Source organism: Tauraco erythrolophus, chromosome 2 (assembly GCF_009769465.1).
Source record: "Tauraco erythrolophus isolate bTauEry1 chromosome 2, bTauEry1.pri, whole genome shotgun sequence".
NCBI classification, from domain to species: Eukaryota; Metazoa; Chordata; class Aves; order Musophagiformes; family Musophagidae; genus Tauraco; species Tauraco erythrolophus.
Window position 1 is genome coordinate 43,201,432 of NC_141466.1, and position 16,238 is coordinate 43,217,669.

Genomic DNA, 16,238 nt, shown 5'->3' on the forward strand with positions numbered 1-16,238 from the left:
ACTTTGGAGGTTGTAAAGGAGAAGTGAGCCTGCTTTCTTGACTACTCTGCGTTGTTGAGCCACAACTCAAGCACCAGCCAGGAGAGCAGGAAATACTCTTAGCTCACCAATACATGTAGTTGTCCAGGTTAGATCAGAGAGGGGATGTGGATCACTCCTCCTTAACCCAACTATCCAAAAGCTGCCTAAGAATAAACTGTTTCATGAAAAGAAGTGATAGGGCCATAAATATCTGGGGGAAAAGGCTTTCATATCTTCTTTGGCTTCCTGCTGTGTCAGTGTAGCTATATGCTAACTTCCATGGTACAGTGTTACTTTATGAGCTAAGCTGTAGGTTGCATCTTGATTGACTTGTGTAAAATTGTAGAGGTGTGTCAGAGAGCAAAATTTGGCCTGCTCTTACTGTATTGCTGAGGATTATAGAGAATATACAAAGAATCTATTTTGATTCTGAAAGATTGAATCAGAAGGAATAATAGAAGTAAAAACCAGCTTTTTACTCGTGGATTTGCTCATGTTCTATGGATTCTTTTAACCTTAAAAATCCTGACACTCCATAGAACTATGTCTACTGAATCATTTTTCAGAGATGAATCATACTTTAATAGTTCCCCATATGAGCGTATGGTTTTTCATGTTTCTAAAAAAATAATTGTATTTTATTTATATTTCAAGTTTATCGGTGTGCAAGCTCTTATCTTGCACTGCTCAGAACTGCTCAACAATTTAACAATCAATTGAACAATTTAACAATAGGTTTTTGATCAAAGTGCCATCAAGCTAATGTCAAACAATTTTCTTAATCCAAATGCTGTCATAAAATGGTTGTGGGGGTTTATCTGACAAGTCACCTGCATCTTTGATCCAGCAAACACACAAATAACTATTTCAAAAACTTTCTGTGCGGTTAAAAATTATTTCCTGCCTCCATTGAATCGGAACTAACTGATGGTATGAAAGGTTTAGAATATGAATCTCCCTTTTCTGAGAGGAATATACTCAATTCCAGTAGTCGATTTGCTGATTCATACATAAAAATTCTGTGAGATAATCTGTCTACAGCCAACTGTCAAAGATGTGTCCTTCATTTTCTTCTGCTTTGATCTTGTGTTCCACTTCCTCTGTTGTACCAGATGGCTTGGCCAATATAGTCAGAAAATTAATCTTTACTTTTGTGGTCTAGTTGCCCATTACATTAAGAACCTGATCATGTGGCTGCAAGATAGCTGCATGATTTTTTGTATCATGCTTGTGCATCATGCTATCTGGATTTCTTTAAGCAGTATCTGTCTGTGGGAAGCAAATAGTAAGCTGTTTGGAACAAAAATGTTCCTCCTATGCAGGGAGTAGAACATTGCAATTACACAGAAGTTTGGGAAGGTTCTTTCAAAACACCTTGGGGAGGCAACTCATATGTATTGCACAGATGATAGCCTGTTTTACAATGATGTTCTCGTATCAAAGACATCTTCTTGTATATCAGTCTGAAAAGATTTGAAAAGGATTTGAAAACATTTATTCAGGTATTCTGGCTTTTTGTTTAGGTGTGGGGAAAATGAGCTGAAAACCAAGAGCTAAGCATGTCACTTTGGCCATTTTCTTTTGGGCTGCCGAAATCAGTTTGCCTTTTTGAAAACGCTGAGCATAAGTCACCTAACGTTAGATGTTATATCTTGTATGCCGGTAAGGAGAATGTATGTACTTCAAGTTTTTGTTGGGAAAGTTCATATTTAGTAAAATTTTAAGCTACTGAGGTGAAACATAATTATAAAATGAAACATGATCCTATATTAATATTAAAGAATAGAAGAAATAGACCTGGAGACATTTAATGTGAGCAGAGCTTGCAGCTGTGCACAACAGCCTGAAGGAGCAGGAGTTGGGAGTTAAAATTATTTTGTGGTCAATCCTTAATTCTTCCTGACAAGTTCATCTAAGCATCAACACACCATCATATCAATAACTGAATAATTTTGATTTTTCAAATTTCATTGCAGACTATAACCAGTAAAAAATCAATGGCACTCCATTCACAGTGGGCATGAGCCTTGGGAATTTAATTTTTTTTAATTTAGATGCTGTGGGAATGGAATTGCATTTTAAAATATTACAACAGTCTGTCAAGATTAAAAAAAAATATGAACAAAATCATTCACAGCACAAAAAGAAATGGGAAAAAAGTGCCCAGTAATCACATTGCTATTTAGCATTTCAAGATGGGAAAGATTTCTAATCTATCATGCTGCTAAAATGAAATGGTAACATATATCTTCGTGTATACAAATAGGAAAATATTGAACTATTATTTTCAGCAAACACAAAAGTAATTTGATATGTTACTTGAACTGCTTGTTATTTAAAATGCTGAATACTATACGTATTCCATAATAGAACATATATAATTTTAAGATGGCTGATAAATTAAAAATGTATCTGAGAGTTCAAAAATGTTGATTCATTTTATGAAGTACCAAATAACAGAAAATGTTAACTATTCATAAAACAGTATATTTTAGCAAAGTGAGTTTATTTACCTATTTAAATAAATTATCAATTAATAGTTAGATGATAGGAAAAGTTACAGGAAAGTATTTTGAAAGTAATAAAATTGGCATTCGATACTGACATTGGACTGCAACAATTTCATAAATCCGTTGCATAATCATTGCTGGCTGAAATTTTGAGAAGAAGATGGAAAAACAGGGTAAATCTTACAAATAAATTTTATTCACTGGCATAATGAAATTATTAAAAATTAGACTGTGAAAAGATACTGAAAACACACAAACTAGTAAATTCACCTACTATGCTGGAGGCACCAATAAGCTAGTGATATTGATAGCAAATGCTAAACACTTGCTAAAGTAGTAGGATGAGATTCTCAGACACAACTAAGCTTTCATAAATTTTCATGGTATCATGAAAGAATATTATAACTACAGGTTCATGGTCTTTGCTAGAGATGGAATACATTTCAGTAAAAAATGGAGATGACCTTGAAATTTTCCACAAAAACACAAAATGTTTAAACCATTTTATGGTGGATAGAGGGATTTGAAGGATGGATGGACCACTTGGTGGATAAGGAATTGGCTGAATGGTCGCATTCAAAATGTTGCGGTCAATGACTCAATGTCCAAGTGCATACCAGTGTCAAGTGGTGTTCCAGAGGGGTTGGTATCGGGACTGATGCTGTTTAACACCTTTGTTGGCAAAATGAACAGTGAGATTGAGTGCAAGTTTACAAGTTTGCTGACGACACTAAGCTGTGTGGTGTGATTGACACCAGAGGGACCATCCAGAGGGACCTTGACAGGCTGGAGAGGTGGGCCTATGCAATCTTCATGAAGTTCAACAAGGCCAAGTGCAAGGTCTTGCACATGGGTCAGGGCAATCCCCAGCACAAACACAGGGTGAGTGAAGAATATATTGAGAACAGCCCTGAGGAGAAGGACTTGGGGGTGCTGGTTGATGAGAAGCTCAACATGAGCCAGCAATGTGCACTTGCAGCCCCAAAAGCCAATTGTATCCTGGGCTACAGCAAAAGAAGTGGGACCAGTAGATCGAGGGAGGTCATTGTGGCCCTATACTCTGCTCTTGTGAGACCTCACCTGCAGTACTGCATCCAGCTCTGGGGCCTCCAATGTAAGAAGGACATGGAGCTGTTGGAGCAGGTCCAGAGGAGAGCCACGAAGGTGATCCAAGGGCTGGAGCAGCTCTCCTATAAAGACAGGCTGAGAGAGTTGGGGTTGTTCAGCCCGGAAAAGAGAAGGCTCTGGGAAGATCTTATAGCAGCCTTCCAGTACTTAAAGGGGGCCTACAGGAAAGCTGGAGAGGGACTTTTTACGAAGGAATGTAGTAGTGATAGGACAAGGAATAATGGCTTTAAACTGAAACAGGGTAGATTTTCATGAGATCTAAGGAAGAAATTGTTCACTGTGAGAGTGATGAGGCACTGGAATACGTTGTCTGGAGAAGTTGTGGATGCCTCATCCCTGGAAGCGTTCAAGGCCAGGTTGGATGAGGCTTTGAGTATCCTGATCCAGTGGAAGGTGTCCCTGTCCATGACCGGGGATCTTGGAACTAGATGATCTTTAAGGTCCCTTCCAACTCAAACCATTCCATGTTTTTTCTGTCTACGTATATACCCTTACGTAAGATGACAAAGAACAGAAATGTGGGAGGAGAACGATGATCCTTATTCGAAGTGCATCAGCATAGCCTCCTCCATCATAGTTTTGAGATGGATGTAGGTCCCTTGCAAATCCTCTTGAAGAATCTTTCTGAATACACAGAAACAGACTTTTTTCATTACAACTGAGCTGTATAGCTGGACTCTGTCTCAGAATCTGATTTTCCAAATGCAATTGTAGTTGTTTTTGAAACCTGCTTTGTAGTTTGGAAAAAAAAATGTTGGCAAGTTATTTTATAAAGACAGAGATCATGCAGGAAGGAAGACAGAGGACAGTCTATGTCAGTACTTTTAAATATTTTTCAAAGTTTGAAGTCTGCGTCAACACTGCAGAGAGTTTCTCTGCACTCCCCAGATCTGTTTCTGAGTAACCTGATGAGTATGTGCATTCAGAAGGGATACCTCTTTTCAACCCCGAATAAAGTGCCCTTATTCCAGAGCTCAAGGTGTTATTCAGGAATTCCTATTGTGCTGTAAATCAGCGTGCTGCTTAGATACATACTCATTTAAAATACAAGTGAGCTATAAAGCTTCAACACCTGGATGATTTTCTTCCATGGACTCACCTTTCTCCAGTTTTCACTGCGGGTCAGACACACCGGTCCTGCTGTCTCTAAGACCACAAGTCCACCATCATTAGTACCAGACCTGTGCATTGCCAGATCACAGCAGGACATATCTCATCCCCTTCATCATGTATTTGCTGAGTGAACCAGAATACGTGTCATGGCGTTTATTCCAGCTTTCTGCTTTTATTCCTGCTGGTAGGATAAACAATAACTGATCTGGCATAAAGGGGCAACCCTTAGTCTGGCATGAAGTCTGCTGGTGTAAAATTAAACTGTCATCATCCTTTTTGAAGAGCATAAAGTGAGCAGAGATTATATTAGATTGGCACTTCTTTAGATCGTGTGATTGTGATGCTTTCAAACTGGGAGCAGGAGCCTTCAAAAGGGATTTCCTGTGTTGCTGAAATGGGCTGAGCTAGCTGCTGCTTTTCAAATCGGGTACTCTGAAGCAAATGTATTAGAAGAGGTAGGAAATTATAGACACATTTTCTCAGCACTATTACAATGGAAGCTCCTTATCTGGTAACTCCATTAACTTCAGTGACCTTCTGCTATTATTCCTATGCTCGGCTTTATACACGAGTAATCCCATAAAGGGACTCCCCTTTGAAGGCAGGTACCAGTACTACTGACTGCCTGATTGCATCCTTTATTTTTCTCTCTCTCTGACACAGTGTCCATTTCTCTCTCATATAAGTGTGACATCCTTCGTGAAAACTTTCACTGTGAGCAAAGATTCGCTGACTCTTATTCTTACATATAAATCAATAAAAGCTGTTATTTCGATGTGCTTTTATAATTTTAGAAAGAAACTCTCAAACTAAAATTCTGCTTCTTCTCCAAAGGCATTTCAGAAAATTTTATTAGACAAGTTATAATGAGCTGAAACAAGTAATTTAGTTTGGAAACACACGTACAAGTTTACACCACACTGAAGAGCTGTGCACTGCTCCTCCAGTTCATGCCAGGATCTACCTTGGTTCTGTAGCTCTATGATATGATGTACACAAATTGGCATGTGCTTCAGCTGTTAGACATTCACTTGAGTACACTGATACAGACGTGTATTATCACAGTGGAGCGCAGACATGAAAACTTTCACATAAATGAGACTCCCAGGTGACTGTTTCATCAGTCTCAGTTATTAATTTGCCCTTCTTTTTGTAAACTCTAGCGAAAAAACTGAAAAAATCCCCAACCAGCAAACAAATAAATGGTAGTACACTTACAGCCTCAAATGTATTGCATTTATGGAACTCAAAACAGTATTTTCTATGGCAACTGCTTTAATAATTTTTTGTAGAAAGAAAAGCTACAATTTTACAGATGCCGCAAGGTAAGTGAGCTGACCCACAGTGTGAAATCAGATCTTCTAGGGGATCCAGACTGCTAAGTGCAGTTTGGGGGCTGCAGATTGTTGGCTGATGCAGATTTTCAAGTCTCAACTGAGAGCACTGGAAAGGGAGAAAACGAGAAAAGCAGTATCAGTGCAAAAGCATACAGCGTCTTCTTTAAAGTCTTAGTGTCCATTCAGCCCTGGCTTTTTTCTTATCAGTTGATACTCAGACTGAGTGTGCAGTCGCATTTTTAGTCCAAAACCACAACAGTAGCCATAGTATGCTATCTACTGCAGGCTTAGAGTTGAGTCTGCAAAATGCAGTGATTCCCCTCATTAGTTTCAGAGGCTGGAAGCAGTTCATGCCTTGGACTGCAGATGGGCAGCCAGTAGAGATGACAGCTTATATTCATGTAGCAGGAGCTGTATCTGCTGAGCTAATCCAAAAACTGGTTAAGACGAAAGACTTACTAAAATCCTGGAATTTCAGGCACTGCTTTTAGGAGCTTCTCTGAGGTTACAGTTACGAATAATTTGTACAGTGAGTTTCTTTGCTTTCACCATGGATGTATTTGGGTGAAAATCTTGTGTGTTGCTAATTTGGATGTGGTTTGGCAAAGTAATGTTGGTGACTACTGTTGTCTGTTTAATTCTTCTAGTACGTAATACAAATCAAGTACTTCAGTGCTTTAATCTCAATTATTTCTTTTGTGGTAGCAGGTATATTTAAAAGTGACATGAAAACTGTCAGAAATATCAGACCTGATACAGTTATTACTGGATTGCTTTAGTGAAAGTAATACACAATTAAACTATAAGATGTTTTTATTTTGAATGTGCCTGGAGGCTAGTACTAGGAACACCTGATAAATGAAAAATAAATCAATAAAATTTACCTGCAAACCAAAATAATCTGGCAGGAAAATAATAATGACCATTAAGCATCCATTAACATTCGGAAAACAAATATTACCGAGTATTTCAATGAAATAACTGCCTGTTTAGTAACTGTATCTGGATATACACATTGGAATTCTTGGAGTTATGTAAGGACCTATAAAGCCAATGGAAACATGCTGTTCTATAAACATATTAGGGTTGCATTGGTTGTGATATAGCTGGAGAAACTCTTTTCATCAAGAAGTCACTGATGGAGGACAGCCTGTTTGATTATGGGGTTCTAGTTTGTTTTTCATAAGCAGGATAACTTGTTTTTCCAAAAATGCTGTTTAAGAACTGTGAAAACTATTTGTCAAATTGGTCCTAGGCTTAGACTAAAATGACTGTGAAAAGTCAGAACAGTTTTTAAAATCTCACTTTTCAAACTTGAAAACCATAGTGGGACTTTTTTTTTTTTTTCTTTTTTCCCCAAGTACAAAAAGTTCTATTTTAAAAAAATGGCTTATTTGGCCAGGCAAGCAAATTGCCAATTTAAAGCTCTAGACCAAAATTGGCATTCTTTAACCAAATCATCTTGAGATTGCTAAGCAAGAACTGTAAATGAGATTATTGACATTCGTATCACAACATCTCCAGTGCAAGTAGGCCGTAATGGGAGAGATACCTATAATGTAGATGTCTACATATAAGGTTTCAGCCCCAGGGTCTCATTGGAATATATGTCATTGTGTGTGAATCTCACTGTACATTAGATTTAATATTTGATTAAATGAGTAGTTTCTTTGAATGGCCTTATGTCCCCACTGATTAAAAAGGTGACAGAGGGAAGACTGCAAGAAACAGATGAGCTGCATCCCACCTGAACTGCTTACAGTGGCAGTACCACTCACTTAGCAGATCATTCACAGCATAAGTGTGTCACAGATGTCTGGTCTGACAGTAAAACGTTAACCCGTCAATTTTTTTTTTTTAATTAATTTATACCAGGCTGACCCTTCGTGTATATACAGATACAGTATTTCAGTTTGGTACTTGCTTCACTAGAACTGAATTGACCATGTTGTCAAATCAGAATCTGAGGCATTCACTAATTTCGGGCCCAATCCTCTGGACTGGAAATGCAAGAACTGCTGGGAAATAATGTGTCTTCTCTGTAGATAGAATGACAGTCCCTTCGCCAGTAACCCTGTCCTGTTGCTGGTTTGTTCTTCCATACCTTTAGGCAGGTGAATCAAACTTGATCTGCTCTCTGTATCATACGGTCATATCAAATCTAATCTGTATTTGCAACCTGAAAATAAGTTTATAGTTTCACAATACATCTTATTTGGTGAAAAAGTCTACCTTGGTTCTCATTCCCATCAATATTCTGCAGTTTAATCATTGTGGTATGATTTGTATGGTAGAAGGTAAACAACAGATCTGGATCTCTCACTATAATGAGAGAGAGAAATTTATCGAGCCAGCCCTTCCACTCAGGAAAACAGAATGTGTAACCACATCCTTTGAGAGTGATTCAGATGGTAAACTGGTATACTGGAAATACTGCCTTTTACCCAAAGGCACTGGAAGTATATTGCTGCCATCTTTTTCGTACAATTTTTTTTCTAGGAGCCTACAATCTTGGTCTTCTGCCAATATTAGCAAACATGCTGTCCTGCCCATTACACTTGCAAGTGCTGTCTAAGCATTGTGGCAAATCAGATGGGTGGGGATGATCATTAACTTTCCAGATCCTTAACATAATTCATAAATGATACAGAGAAACAGGAGTAATTTCAACACACAGCGCAGACGTGGTTTTGCAAAATAGAGAGGGAGGGGCAGAAAATTCTCAAGGAGGAAGAAAGTATTGGAAGAAAGTATTTTGCCCAGTAACTTACTCTGTGGCCAGTGCATTCCTGCAGGAACCAGGAGCCTGGGATTCCAGCTGTGCTTGCTTTATCCTTCAGCTACCTAAAGTAATTGAATGTCCATCTCCCAGGGGAATGATCCTGGCATTAAATGAGTAGTAAAGGGCAAAAGATACATTAACCTTAACAAATTTCCATACATGGAGCAAAGAGTGTCCTTTGGTTTGCTCAGATAGAGGCTGTGGTTGTTTGATTGAGAAGCAGGACATGATCATTCAAATTCACTCTGACAAGCAGGAAGAAGTAGAAACCTTACCTCCTACTTTTCAAGTGCCTTTAAACAATCATGCAAGAAGAATTGTGCTATTTCTTCCTCTAGGTTCCCTACCACAAAAGAGTGATCTGACTGTAAATAGGCAACCTGTTGTAAGACTTGAGTCAGACAGGTAGATGTAGCCCTAAGCCTGGCATTTTCTTTTAGCCAGTTCCAGTCGACTGTGCACGTGTAACAAACTGCAAATTGCCCTGTGAAGTTGCCTGCAATCCCCATGCAAAGAACCAGATAACACCCTATGTGGGCATTCCCCAATTGCTTCCCATTGACGCGTGCTCTCCATAGGCAATTGAGGCTTTTACCTTAATTTGTCTGAATCATCCTGCTGGTGATTCACCCAAGCTTACTGCCTAAAGCAATGTGAATCTAGCTCATCACTTTGAAATATGCATGCAGTGTCCTGTAGATTAGGATCAGTATTTTTACTTCAGCAGATTAGAAATGAGAATCAAAGTGATAAACTGCCATCAACTCTTCTTGTCTAATTGAAAGATCACTGTTGAAACAAGCGGAAGTCCCTGCATAGCATCGATATTTAAACCTCTGTGGACTTGCAGAAGTTTAACCTAATGGTTATCCCTCACTCCAGTACTATTAAAGGGTGTTGAAATCCACGCTGGTGTGGAATGGAAACTACATAGTTCTTCAGTCATTTATTTGGATAACAGCATTTCTAATAAAGACATTACCTCTGTGATAATGTGCTTAGAAGGGAGGCCTATTTCTCCTCTTCAGATGATCATTATACAAAATTGATTCCAAGCAAACACAATTTCTAGAAACCAAACAGAGGAAGGAATTCTTATTCTTCATTTAGTAAAACATTTTACAGCAACAGAAATCTCTAATAAGGAAGAAATCTAATAAAGAAGGTAATATCCATTGTTTTCAACACAGCTGTTACTGCATCGCGATGCATATAATGTCTGAAATGAAAGAGAAATCAGCCTCTGTTGTCACGTTTGATGAGAGCTGCTTCCTTTGATAAGTCTGTCATAGCCTGATTTTTCAAAAGCTAGAAGACAAAGCGTTAACACTGAATCTTTGAAAGACAAGCAGATGAACCAAGACAAAGAGGTGTGTTTTGTAAGTTTCCAAAATCTAAAGATTTGATGGGAACTTTGACATTACAACTATTAAACAGGAAAGAAATAGAAATCATGGGTAACTACTACTACAAAGAAAGTGTAATAAAGAGATAAATCCTGAAATATTTCCAGTTAATTAAATACTCTAATTATTAAGGGATATGTATTTAAAGTGGTTTTATATTTTCATTATTCATCATAAACTCCATTCATGTTTTAACAAATATTATTACATCAAAAATAAATTTCTAATGATGATGGGAATTTGTAAGAAAAAATCACAAAAGTAGAATATGACTTTTGTTTTATCTTCTTCCTACTTTGCTCTTCATACTTTATTTTACTTTCTCGCTAAGCAACCTGAAACAAAATGCAAATTGCAGAAACCAAGCCCTAAATGCCGCCATTCCAGCAGTAACAAATGCCTGTTCTGAATAAGTTTGTTCCTGTACAATTTATTTTGTTCAAAGGTAATTTGCCCATAGTGAAATGCCATACACATTAAGGAATTAAGGAGCGCTAGGATGTGAATTTGAACGCTTTCAGATCAGCTCTCCAAATCGGAGATCCCACTAGCACAGAAAGAAATAAATGGTAGCAACACAAAGTAACACTTTTTAGGAAGAAGCATCAGCTACAGAAACTAGAAAGGAGGCTTTTGCTAAGGAATGCAAGGTGGTCTAGTAGTGCCAAAATAGTAGTGGGGGGCATTTGCTCTGTTTGACTCAAAACAGCCTAGGGTAATTCAAGCATTTTAAATAGCAGGTCTTTCCCACACAGACCATTCTGACCAAAGTCATTGACAGCTTGGAGGAGACAACTCTGACTAGGAAGCGGCGCTGAGTGGGTTGGGAAGAGATCACCTCACTCGGGGCAATTGCAGCCGAAGATGTGTAATTTTTATCCTTATTTAAACTGATTTTTGAATCAGAATGCATTTGCTCTTCCTAACAAGTTTCAAAGTAAAGTTTATCTTTCCTTGAGAGTTCCCTGCTTCTTCTCAGTTTACTTTGTTAGCATGGCAGGGAGGGGGAGAGGCTTCCCCTTTCTTGAACGTTTCTCACATTTTTCTTCTTTTCATTCATTTATTTTTCATAGATTCATAGATTCATAGATTTCTAGGTTGGAAAAGACCTTATAGATCATCGAGTCCAACCATCCCTAATCCCCATTAAACCATATCCTCAAGTAGCTCATCCACCCTATTCTTAAACACATCCAGGGATGGGGACTCAACCACTTCCCTGGGCAGCCTATTCCAGTGGCTGACAACCCTTTCAGAGAAGAAATACTTCCTAACATCCAACCTGAATCTCCCCTGACTAAGCTTATGCCCATTTCCTCTTGTTCTATCTCCCATCACTAATGTAAAGAGCCCTTCCCCTAACTCCCCACCATCTTTTCTCAAGTATTTATAGGCCGTAATCAGGTCTCCCCTCAGCCTCCTCTTCTCCAGGCTAAACAGCCCCAACTCCCTCAGCCGCTCCTCATAAGTTTTATTTTCCAGCCCCTTGACCAGTTTAGTTGCCCTTCTTTGGACTCGCTCCAGGAGCTCAATATCTCTCTTAAAGCGAGGGGCCCAAAACTGGACACAATATTCCAGGTGCGGCCTCACCAGTGCCGAGTACAGGGGCAGGATCACTTCCCTGCTCCTGCTGGTCACACTATTCTTGATACATGCCAGTATCCCATTGGCCTTTTTGGCCACCTGGGCACACTGCTGGCTCATATCAAGCCGGTAGTCAACCAACACCCCCAGGTCCTTTTCCGCCAGGCAGCTCTCCAGCCACTCTTCCCCGAGCCTATAGCGATGCTTGGGGTTTTTATACCCCAACTGAAGGACTCTGCACTTGGCCTTATTAAAGCTCATGCCATTGGCCTCAGCCCAACGATCCAGTCTGTTCAAATCCCTCTGAAGGGCCTCCCTACCCTCGAGCAGATCGACACAGCCTCCCAGCTTGGTGTCGTCCGCAAATTTACTGAGGGTACATTCAATCCCCTCATCCAGGTCATTGATAAAGATGTTAAACAGAACTGGACCCAGCACTGAGCCCTGGGGAACCCCACTGGTGACCGGCCTCCAGCCGGATTTAGCCCCATTTACCACCACTCTTTGGGCCCGGCCATCCAGCCAGTTTTTAACACAAAGGAGGGTGTGCCTATCCAGGCCAGCAGTTACCAGTTTCTCAACCAGAACACTATGAGAAACTGTATCAAAGGCTTTACTGAGGTCCAGGAAAACTACATCCACAGCCCTTCCCTCGTCAACCAGGCGGGTCACCCTGTCATAGAAGGTGATCAGGTTTGATTGGCAAGACCTGCCTTTCATAAACCCATGTTGACTGGGCCTGATCACCCGGTTAACCTGTATGTGCTCATTAATAGCACTCAAGATAACCTGTTCCATGACTTTGCCCGTCACCGAGGTCAGACTGACAGGTCTGTAGTTCCCCGGATCCTCCTTCCGCCCTTTTTTGTAAATGGGGGTAACATCCGCCAGCCTCCAGTCCAGCGGAACTTCCCCAGTGAGCCAAGACTGCCCAAAGATAATGGACAGGGGTTTGGCAATGACATTCGCCAGCTCTCTCAGGACTCTCGGGTGGATACCATCAGGCCCCATAGACTTGTGGGCATCCAGCCGAAGGAGCAGATCCTTGACCCGTTCCTCTTGGATCACAGGAGCTTCGATCTGCTCTCCCTCCCTGCACTCAGACACCGAAGGCCAGCTCACCTGGGAACTGCTGACCTTATTATTAAAGACTGAGGCAAAGAAGGCATTAAGGACCTCAGCCTTGTCTTCATCCCTAGTGACTAACGTACCCCCTGAGTCCAGTAGGGGCTGGAGGTGATCTTTAGCCCTCCTTTTGTTATTAATATATTTATAGAAAGACTTTTTGTTGTCCCTTACGGAGCAGGCTAGTCTAAGTTCCAATTGGGCTTTTGCCTCCCTGATTATCTCCCTACATGCCCTAACTTCCTCCCTGTATTGATTCCTGGATGCCTGCCCATTCTTCCAAGACTTGTAGACATCCCTTTTTCTTTTGAGATGTTCCCAAATCTCCTTTGTTATCCAAGCTGGTTTTCTACCCCGGCGGCTCGACTTCCGGCACACAGGGACAGCTCGCTCCTGTGCCTCCAGAATTTCCTTTTTGAATAGAAACCATCCCTCCTGCGCCCCCTTACCCTTGAGAGCTGTCTCCCATTGGACTTTGTTAACCAGACTTCTAAACAGCCCAAAGTCAGCTCGCCCAAAGTCCAGCTTGGCCGTTTTAGTGTTCCCTCTCCTAACTTCCCCTAGAATTGAGAATTCTATTATCTCGTGGTCACTAAGCCCCAGGCGTCCTCCAACCTTCACATCTCCCACAAGACCTTCTCTGTTCACAAACAGCAGGTCTAGGGGAGCTCCTTCTCTAGTCGGTTCACTAACCAGTTGTGAGAGGAAGTTGTCCTCCACACTCTGCAGGAACCGCCTAGACTGTTTCCTGACTGCCATGTTATACTTCCAACAGACATCAGGCAGGTTAAAGTCACCCATAAGGACAAGGGCTAGTGAGCGCGAGACTTCCCCCAGTTGTTTAAAGAATAGCTCATCAGTCTCACTGTCCTGATAGGGTGGCCTATAGCAGATACCCACTACAATATCCGCCTTCATAGGCCCCTCTTTGATTTTCACCCACAGACATTCTACTAGGTCATCCCCAACATTTAACTCTAAACAGTTTAGATCTTCCCTTACATACAGGGCAACCCCACCACCCCTTCTACCTCTCCTATCCCTCCTGAAGAGTTTGTAGCCATCCATGGTAGCACTCCAGTTATACGAGTCATCCCACCATGTTTCAGTGATGGCAACTATGTCGTAGTTTCCCCGGATAGCAAGAGCTTTCAGAAGCACATGTTCTTTTCAAACTCAATGTTGGCCACTTTTTTTCCCACCTTTACCAAAAATCATACTCCCTGCTGCATAGCTATCTGGGACACTGCAACGTGTGAGCCTATGCCCAGCAAGGGTACCTTCTTTGCTTTCGCAGTGCACCACCTCTCTGCTGTTATTGTCTATCCTCCTATCCCTCTGCAGCTGTGGTGCATGGCTGTGGCAGATATGTGGCTCTGCCTAGGTCTGTCTTAAGACAAAGTAGGCAACTACCACACATCCCTGCAACGGTCTCCATTCTGCCTATTTCACAGCTGCCTCCTCTGGCCATATTTTGCTGCAGAGATGCAATTATGTGGATGATTTTTCAAAAAAAAATTGGAAAAATCAGTTGAGGTGAGGAGGAGGCCGATCCGGCAACTAAACCCCACGCAGCTCTCCCACCCCAGTAAAATGGAGAGGAGAAAAATGTAATAAAAGAGCTGAGGGTCAAGACAGGAACAGAGGAGCACCCACCAACCACGGGCCCGGGCAAAAGAGGCTGTTTTCTTAAAGCAAAACTATTTATTAACGGCTACCTAGAAAGAAAAAAAAAGCACACAAAACCAGTTATTTGAGAGGATAACAAGAAAACAAGGCCAGGTCTTAAAAACAACACCACTCCCCCTCTTTGCCTCTTCTTCCCGGCTCTACCTCCTCCCCCCAGCGGCGCAGGGGGGCAGGGAATGGGGGAGTGCAGGTCAGTTCATTCCATGCTGTTACTGCCGCTTTCCGTTAAAGGAGAAGGAGTCCTTACACCATTGTCCCTTGATCCAGTGGATCCCCTACTCACGGCGAAAGCGTGAATCCTACCCGCTGGGGGGCAAATCCTTACCCCATCGGATTGTTCCAAGTGTGGGCTTTACCAGTCCTGGACTTTTAAGGAGCCGTAGCCACTCGCTCTGGCCTGGGTCATCATACAGACTTTAAATGCGCTCCGGCGTGGGTCGTCATATCGACCTTAAATGCGCCTCCGTACAGACTTAGATGCGTAAATGCGCCTCGACCTGTGCCTGTGATTCACAATAGTCTCAGGCTCAGGCATCTCCTTTAACAAAGCACCTCCCCATCGGCGGGGGTCATCCCACGGACTCTAGATGCGTACCGTGCTCAGGCTCTGGTATCTCTTCTCGACGTGGGTCCTCCACGGGCTGCGAGTGGGTCTCTGCTTGCTCCACCGAGGGCTGGTTACAAGGGGCCGCTCACAAGGGGGACTCAGCCGCGGCACACATTGTTCTATTCCATCTTCACTGACCTCTTATCTGTGTGGCCGTTTCTCTTAGATTTCAGTCCTGTCTGGGTGAACTTGGCCTGGTGGGCACCCCGGGAGCGGAGCTGTCCCCGAGTTCCCCAAGCACCTCCACCACCGCCATCCTCGACGGGGCAGGCACCGGCACGGAGCGGGCACCGGCCCGGCACGGAGCGGACATGGGCCCGGCCGGGAGCTGGGAGCGGGGAGCCGTGCCCCTCTCCCGTCTCCTCACTCCTGGGCAAGGGCACACCTTTCCAGTTCCTTTGTCCGACGTAAATAGGGCAATTCGCAGAGGCGCTGATTGGCTCAAGCCCCGAGGGGGACGGGAGTCCGGTGTGATGGGCAGCTTCTGCCACCCGGACCTCCCCCCCCACTTCAAACCATAACATTACTTCTTCTATCTCCACATGTCTTTGCAGCCTACAAGCACAGGGCTGGGGCATGCGTCTGTCAGAATTGTGACTTCTTACTATAGGTGAAAGCCATATGCTTCCCATTCATGATGACTGGGAAGGCTCACAACCCACGTGCAGGTGTCAGGGTATTGGTGGAGAGAAGCTGGTGGAGCCTAGGCATTCTGATCTTGTGGAGGACGTGTTGGAGCAGGGAGTGAGAAGCGCTGGATGCAGGTCACACAGGTGGCAAGTTTCTCATGCACTTCCATGTCCCTCTGCCACCTCAGTGCTTCAGCAGGACCATGCTTCAAAGTGCTCATCAGGGTCTCCTGGGATATTCAGGTGAGTTGTCATGCAGGGTCTATAGCAAGGTCATACAAACACTGTAGGAGCAGTGGTTACACAG